Below are 9,150 nucleotides of genomic sequence, written 5' to 3' on the forward strand. Positions count from 1 at the left end.
TGAACAGAGAGTTTGCTGTCTACCTGGTTGAACAATCATGAACTAGTAATCAAATGATACATGACGAACTGAATTAAGATCAACTGCCCTTGAATTGGATGTAAAGATTAAATCTGAACTAAAATACGGTAATGGATATTCTGATGATAATATCCATCACGTATGACACGGATAACAAGACTCAAAAAATTGCTCCGTTAAGCCGGTGAACCACGCCGCGTGCTTTTTAACAATTGCTATAAAAATGGAGACGGGATACAAGATTGTCGAAAATGATTTCTACTACACACAATTGTTTTACTTACCACCCGCTTGTATCAAGCTGTTTTGCGAATTATTTCACAGAAGTTTGTCAGCAAAAATAGCTTCCACTAGACAAACCAATCTATTTCCCAAATTATAAAGGCAATGAACATTCAAACACAACCAAATATTACTTCTCCTTTTCACATCTCAAATACGCAAAACGCTGGTGGTTGCGTTCCTCACCTGTTCTTTTCCAATACGTATAAATTGAGACTTTATTTATCAATATGTCACAATAGAAATGGTTTCCACAACTGTATAAACAAACTCGTCACTCGCTTGGTTTCCGGAACCAACGCAATGGTTACTTGAAGGTACAGTAAGAACAAGCGACGAACTCTTTCCAGATTATTTAGGATCATGCTGACAGAAGCAATATAAAGTGAGAAGTCCGGATGCCATGAACAAAAGAAATAACTCAAACTGGTACCCAGAAAGAGACGTGCCAGTCCCGAGCTAGCTAGCGATCTGTCGCAGTTAAACCGACAATAAAATTAATTAAGGAAAGTAAATGAGGAAAAATCTGGTTGGACGCTTTTCAGTACTGTATAGTGTATTAAAAGTAGACTAAAGAATGCGTAAAGACTGTACAAAAAAGTGTAACTTTCTTAAAATTACACTCTTACATTCTTTTCCTTGCTGATTAGGAGTGGAAGAGTGGAATTGGCTTTACACCCTTCTTCTCGCTTAATCACGGTGGAATACGTGTGGACAACTAGGCTCGGGGGGGGGGGGGGTACATGATGAATGTTGCATAATTAAGGCTCATTCGATAACTTTGTTAATTTGAGAGCCAGGCAAGTATGAAATTAAAAAGATAAGTTGCTTAGTCGCCAGATACGTCACGTGGTAGGAAAGAAGAATATTTCTCTGATCCTATCCGTCAAGACGATTTACAATCGCCGCTGAAAAAACTTCGAGTGAAACAAAAACTGCGTAAAAGAGACAACGAGTGATATAATGTATTATTCATCAAATCTTTTATTTTTGAAAGTGTGTGAATAACGCATTATATCAGCTACCTGTCAGTTCGGTTTCCAAAGGAGCCGACAAACTTTTTACCGCAAATGAGTTGTCCCGTAACCTCCAGTGGAAACATCGTCACCAATACTCCCAATCTGGTCCTGCATATCTAAAATTTTTCATAAAAGACGCCCGTCTAAGTAATGTGGCTTTGAATCGATTGTTTTCGGACAAAAACCTGCATCACATCAGAATTTATTTCTGGCCTAAACAAATTGCTAATTGCTACTTAAATACTCACACTATCTTCTGCTTAACATGCGCTGCCACACATAACAAATACAGATGCTGTCGCCATAAAATCAGCGAACCAGATCAAAGGTCAACTCTGGCCGACAATATCGTCCACCAACTGAATCAGAACTGACGGCTCCAGGGGGTGCCAAACAAACAGGGAAAACTACTCGGAAAAAATGTGTAAAAAATTAGAGTTACATTAGCAGCAGATGACAGAAAAACTGAAAAAAATTTCAATTAATCTTCCTTACATCATTGATGCAGACGGAAATTCAGAATGTGTGCTCCACCAATCAGAGACTGAGAAGACTCTATTTTTTCATATATATTTCTAGCACGGCTGACTCTAGTCAGTCTAGTAGATAGCTGCACTATGTGTATATCTCCTCTATTGATTAAGTGCCTGATTCACAATAATAATTAAAGCTTGTCTTTACGGTTTTACAGAGTCGGTTAGTTTTAGACAGCTAGGTAATTCTTCTTCGCGCGAAGAAAAAAGTAGCACTTAAAGTAACTCTTTATAATTTCAGGCAGTAAAAGCAGCACAATTATAGTCTGCCTTTAAGATATTGTTAATTTTTGATTGTGATGACCAGTAATTTCTCTTGTTTGTTTCACAACAATAGTTGTGTTTTATCATTATATTTGTTGTCCATATTAAGGATGATGAATGATTCGCACTTGCTAAATACCTTACCATGGGTATTTTGGTTACTCTGCGCAATTACCGCATGATTTTTTTCACTTGTACCTCGGCAGATATTTTATTTGATAGGTTTAGCAAATTGCGAGTCAGTTGTGCGATTCAGACCTGTTTTGTAAATGTAGTTTTTTATAGTAGTCAGTTGACTTAGAAATATATCAGAAAAAGGTGAGACATGTAATTTCCCGGGCTGATTGAAATAGGACACTTAAGAACTTTTTAAATTGTAAAGCTAATATCACTGTACCGAGTACGTGACTCAATAAATTGCCTTGTTTGACAACTAATCCATTTTGCACTGAATTAGTTTTGAAAACTTGCTGGCCGTAGCAAAATCTTGTGAAGGGTGCTTTTTCCGGCAAGAATATAGAGAAAAGGGGCCAAGATATGCAAATTCTTGAGTAAATTGCAAGGTTTCTGAAATGTGTTGGGAAGGATAAAGGGAGACTAAGATCAATAAACTTGATCGAACTCTATCCTAGCTGAAAGAAATATCGTCTCTGCTTTTCCAACTTCCTCGACTCCTAATGAAATAATTCATGAGCCACATTTTTTGCTCCTGTTGCCGTGCAATTAGCTATGAGCTGCTTCATAACACACTCCTCCTTCTTCTGAAATGCTTTAGGTCAAGCACTAGATAGTACCTCATATACAAAAGGAGAGAATGATCGCGTGAAGATTGCAGTCGCAAGTGCACAAAAGATTTCAATGCCAACGCCAATTGATCTGTTGCTATAGACTGCATTTGGAGGAGCAAGTGCTCAGGAAACATTTTGGAATGTCCAGACGGTCTTCTACTTAGAGTTTCAAAATTTAATTGTGCTGGCATCGGAATTAAAATATTTGTTTAAGCTTTGTAATACTTCTTCATTTTTGCCTATGGCTTTCAAGATTGTTGCCATAACAGATAAATGTTTAAATATTCAAAAAGATTTTTGCGTTCAAAAACAGTTTTCTGTATTGTTTAAATTTAATTCTCTAATCTCTAAAAAAGATGTAAAGAAATGTTTGAATCCTGCATCGAGAGAAAAAAGATAGCCACCAGTTTGGTTTTCACTATTTATAAGACAACTCTGGTTATTGATCACTCAAATTCGTTGAAGTAATCTTTTCATATTCCAGTTTTGACAAAAAATCCGAAAAAAAATTATCATAAAAAAAACAAAAAAAATGTTTAATGCAGTTTGCAAAGATCTAAATATCATAAAACTGAGGACATATACTGCAGTAATTACTAATTCTGATCAAAGTGTTTGAACTTTTAGACCTCAAAACTTAAAAATTAAATTAACAAAATTTCGTTTGTGTTCGGAACATTTCGAGGCCTCAATTGTGCTGGTACATAATTATAGGGAAGCTATGTCAGAAATTTAATATTCGGGGTGGCGGCCATAAAAAGCTTGGAATATAAACAAAAATCAAACTCAACGTAAAGTTTTCAGAAAGTATGTAAGCTGAATTGATTAGTGGAATCCAACTGGCTGCTACATATGAAAAATGATGACGTATCAATGCCATTAAAGGTTTTTTAGTCTTATTTTTGACATACTCTGACAATTTTTGTCCCAAAAACAAAAATTAAAAGCGTTTTGCGCCCATTATCTCAAAGAGTCGACAGTTTTCTGAATTGCAGTTCGACAAATTTAAACTGGTTCTGTTTTATGATTAAATTTGTCGTCCGTCTCAAAGATAATTAGTCTCACGCGGGAAATACTTTACCATATGTATTTAGATTACTGCGTCAAATTACAGTATGATTTTTCACTTGTACTTCTACTGATGCTTCATTTTATAGGATTGGCAAATTGCTAGTCGGTTCAGACTTGTTCTTGTAAATTTCGTTTTTTCAAGTAAACAGTTGAGTTAGAAAGATATAAGAAATAGATCAAACACGTAACTCCCTGAGCTGATTGAAATAGGACACTTGAACAATTTTTAAATTGCGAACCCAATCTCAGTGTAACCGAGCACATTATGACTCAATAATCTTTCTTGTTATATAAATAAATCAATTTGCTCTGACTTTGTTTTTTAAAACTTGTTGGTCAAAAACTTCCGGAGGCTGCTTGGTTCGCAAGAATATATAGAAAAGCTGCCAAGATATGTAAATGCTTGAGCCCGTTGCTGCTTTGTTTCTGAAATTTGTTCGGCAAAATAAACGGAGACTTAGACCAATATATTTGATCGAACGCTATCTCAGCTGAATTAAATAGAGTCTCTGCTTCTTCTACCTCCTCGAATCCTGATTAAACAAATTAGGAGTCACATTTTTGTTTCTTTCGCCACGCATTTAGCAATGAGCTCACTCATAACACCGCTAAGTGGTATTGAAGGCTGCCCTCCTTCTTCTGAAATATTTTAGGTGAAGCACTAGAAGCTGCCTGAGACACAAAAAGAAAGAACTTTCTCATGAAGAGTGCAGTTACAAAGTGCACAATAGATTTCAATGCCGACGCCAATTGATGTGGTGCTCTAGGCTCCACTGGGAGAAGCTAGTCTATCAATTGGAGTTCCGGAATTTAATTGTACTAGCATCGGAAGCTGTTGCAGCTGCTCAAGAATCTCAGCGGAACCTAATCTTCACGGCCTGGTTCTCGAGTTTTACGCCGGCCTGGTTCTTCACTCGGTTCGATTTGACTAACAATCTCGTGGAAACTATTAGTCGCTCGGTTGTATTAAAGGACTGTTACTTTAATTTTGTTGATTGAACTAAGAATAAATCCTTAGTGATAATCTATGTCCAATCTCGTGCTGAAGTTTGTAAGGCTTCAGCCCAAAGCTATTACTGTTGCTAACTTCTTGTCAAGAAAGCTGAACTAACCTATAACGCGGGATATTTTAAGATCTAGCAAAACTTAATATAAGACCAAAATTGATGAGGAATCGAACTCTGTCAATCTGAGAGTCAACTGCTCTTTGTAACAGTTTCTATCGGTTCTAAATACAAAATACTTGCACTATTCAAACAATAGGGTTAAAGTAAGTAATAAGATAAATATCATTTATCACATCATTGTCACTGATCGCTGATTGGTTAATCAAGTGAAGTGATTTAAGTCAATGTTTACATAGTAAATGTCAAATTACCGCACTATTTGCTTTTGTTGACATAAGCACTGATGGTACGTACGTAGCACTAAATGCCTCAAATGTATGACATTTGACTTTTAATAATCACCTAAGGGATCATAGAATAAACAATTTAAGAAATTTAACAATAAATGACAAAATATCAAAAAATGCACTTTTTACACCATATAAATGTTGATAGCCACACCTATGGGTATTATGCAATAATGTTCGTTGGGTCCGTGGATAGCTTAGGGGTTACCCTAACCGTGTGCTAAAACCTTGTGTTGCTCAGGGTATCGCTTCCCAAAATCGGGGGGCTGGACAAATTTTCGGTCCCAACTTGTAAAATTTTTCAGTTTTGACCTTTTTTGATTTTTGATAAAATTTCAAGTTTTAGGGTTTTAATTTCATTTCTGTTGGTCTGATGGCTCATGCTTCTGTTCATTTGTGGCGCCAACAGAAGCAAAATATATGCTTATGCTTTGTATGGCTTCTTCATTTTTGCCTATCGCCTCCAAGATTGTTGCCATTACAGATAAATTTATATTTTCAAACAGTATTTTGGGTTCAAAAATTTTTTTTTGGATTGTTTAATTTTATTTTTCGCTAAAAAAGATATAAAGAAAATTTTGAATTCCGCATCGAGGGAATAAAGATAGAGTCGTCAGTTTAGTTTTCACTATTTATACGACAACTCTGGTTAAGGATCGCACAAGTTCTTTGAAGTAATGTTTTCATATTCCAGTTTTGACAAAAAATCCGAAAAAAAAACTATCAGAAAAAAAGACAAAAACATTTTGTGCAGTTTCAAAGTTCTAATTATCATAAAAACTGAGGACATACTGTAAACATTAATACTGATGAAGGGTATTAAATTTGTGAACCTCAAAACTTAATAAAATAAGATAAAAAACTTTGTTTGAAGATATTCATGGTGGGTAAAACGCCTTTAAGTGTTTAAAATTTTTTGGGGCTTCAATTGTGCTGGTGCATAGATAAATCGAAGCCACTTCAGAAATATAAACGTCAGTGTGTCATAAACAGCTTTGGAATCGAAACAAAAATTAAACTCAAAATAAAGTATTCATAAACTATGTAAGTTGAATTGAATAGTGGAATCCAGCTGGCAGCTAGGCATGAAAACAGTTGACGTAACCCTATCACTAACACTTTCGTTTTATTCATGTTTTTGAAAAACTCTGATAATTTTTATAATTAATAATACATATAAAATATAAAATGCTTAGCGCATAGTATCTCGACTACTACATGGATTTCAGTTAAATTTTTGAAGAATGGAAACTTTGATTTTGGCGAAAATTGAACGGCAAAAGATATTTAAAATACTTTGATGAAGCGTTGAAAATTGTTATATCTCGTAAACTTTGTTTTAGAACTTTATGTTTCAGTACAAAATTTGAAGTAGGTTAAATTTAAAAAAATTAAGTTAAATTAAAGTACCAGAGTAATTTTGTCTAATCGTCACATGTCTAAACAACGATTGCGCTTCCAATTTTGATCAATCCGGGGACGGTATCCGATACCAAAAACAATTTTTTGGCAGTTCATGCGAGCATCTGGACTCTAAAACATGTCAACTACTCTTTCAGTGCCCAATTGAGACGGTTTGTATGCGAACTTTACAGGGTTTAAGTAGGGTTTCCTCATTTCAAACTTGAAAAACTCCTTATTTGAGTTCCAGTTGAATCAAGAATCATACTTTGAAATCAAACTAATGCATTAAAATTTTCTTTTTGTGTTTTTGAGATAACGCTAATCATTGCAGGCATTATTACTTACATTTCCAGCTTTTGCAGTACCATATTCACAATAATTTGTTTTTAGGGTTTTCTTTCGGCCAACTTTTTTTGCAAAACTGTGGTGTGCCAAGCTTTGGTGATCATTTCGGAGTTGAGATAACTAAAAATTTAGCGTTAATCAGGAAAAAAACATAACTTATTTTTTTCATGACAGTATCAAGATCATTGCATTTTATACCAGGAAAAGGGTTACTTTGAGCAATCATTTATGCAGTTGACATAGACATGATTACTAAGGCAATCCTTTTATTCATTCGCATGTTAATTAACATCCTGTTTTCAATATGTGCATACATGTAATTAAGTCTGCCTGTAATCTACTCAGAATGCGTAACACCAACGCCAATCGTTATTTGAAGAACGCCGCCACTCTTTGATCTCAATGCTAGTGAGTGAGCGCTCTAGTGAGTGCAAGCTGCAATTAATGCTGCTACTGTTCTAGTGCGGGCTGCAATTAAATGTCCTCTGCTGGCGAATTAAATGCCTGTCTGCAAATGCCCGCTGCTAGCTAACGCATTAAACGCTTTTATCATGCTTTTACGATGTGCCTAAAATCTTTGAACAAAATATTTTTTTAAGGGAAAAGTTAATTCATGATTTTGTTGGATAAACAAAGGAGTTAAAGGATAATGAGTTAATTAAAAAGTTTTTCTTCTCAGTTTCAGTCTACGCTATCGAACTCTTCACTGTCGAACTCCGGCTAACCTTCCGCAGCTTGTGTTGAATCTTGCACCGCTTCCATGTATGATGGATCACATTTTTTCATCGTCACCGACCTCCTCAACTTTGCATGGCGACCAGGAGGAGGCATTATAAATGCCATCACCGACCTCCGCCGACCTTCGAATGCTGAATTGATTAACTGCAGAATTGATTGCGCATGCTGAATTGATTGCCAATGCTGAATTGAATTGATTTAATGCTGAATTGATTGCGAATGCTGAACTTAAATGATGAAAGAAGGAGTAGAAAAGGTATGATGCATCAATTAACAAACGGTGCCCATTGCGTCTCTGTCCTCCTGAGTTGCGCAAACTGAACGCCAACACAACACGGCTCAACCCCAGCTAATAATTGTCCCAAACGATTGGGACGATGAAGGGGTTCCTATTAGTGGTAAATTGCATTTTCCATCCTACATATTTAAAGAAAATTTTAAGATGCCAACAATTTTTTTTAAAAAAAATAAGAATTTGCACCAAATAATTATGTACAAAAAAGGCAATTTTTCTAATTTATGAATGATTTTTATCTAAAAGAAGAATCTTCTAATTCTTTGTAATCAAAAATGCTAATCTGTCAAAAAATTTGAAAATTGATATAACACTATTCTGTCAAAATCTTTTGTACGATAGCATTTCATAAGATAAGACGAACAGCAGTTTCAGCGCATAAAATGTAGATTTCAAACGCAATTGTTTTAAAAAAACTGTTGGAACAATTTTCAATTAATTTTAGTTTTTTCAGACTATCCCGGACTCTAGTGGCATAGTAAAACAGTAGTGATTCGTGATATTCATATAGAAAAGCGTTAAATCAGTACTGAATCAGAGCATTCTAAGGGCAATTCACCTCTCGTTATGTAGACAAAACGCAGAACCCGTTTTTCTCTACTGAACATACCGTGCTGATTCTTTTTTCTGGTCAGAATAAAATCATTGTAAAAATGAAATTTTCGAAAATCGCAAAAATTTACAATCGTGTGTCTGGCAATTAAACTTGATAAACTCCCAAATCAAACAAGTCGTTTAAGGCCCTTTAGTTTTAAAAAGCTTATTTTTAATGCATATTTATGGTCACTCTTTCTTAGGCACAATTAATTGTTGTCATACCTTTTTTATCTCTTCTTTTAGTCTGGGAAAAAATAAATTAGTCCATAAAATAACTTGCAAAGTTCTTCTGAAAATAACAAAAAGAAGGCAAAGTTTCGGCAGCAGGCAGAAGTACTGATCGCATTTATAGGATGCCAAAATTTGAAATATTGGGTAA

The sequence above is a fragment of the Convolutriloba macropyga genome, chromosome 6 (genome assembly GCF_964194025.1).
Source record: "Convolutriloba macropyga chromosome 6, txConMacr16.3, whole genome shotgun sequence".
Taxonomy (NCBI): domain Eukaryota; kingdom Metazoa; phylum Xenacoelomorpha; order Acoela; family Convolutidae; genus Convolutriloba; species Convolutriloba macropyga.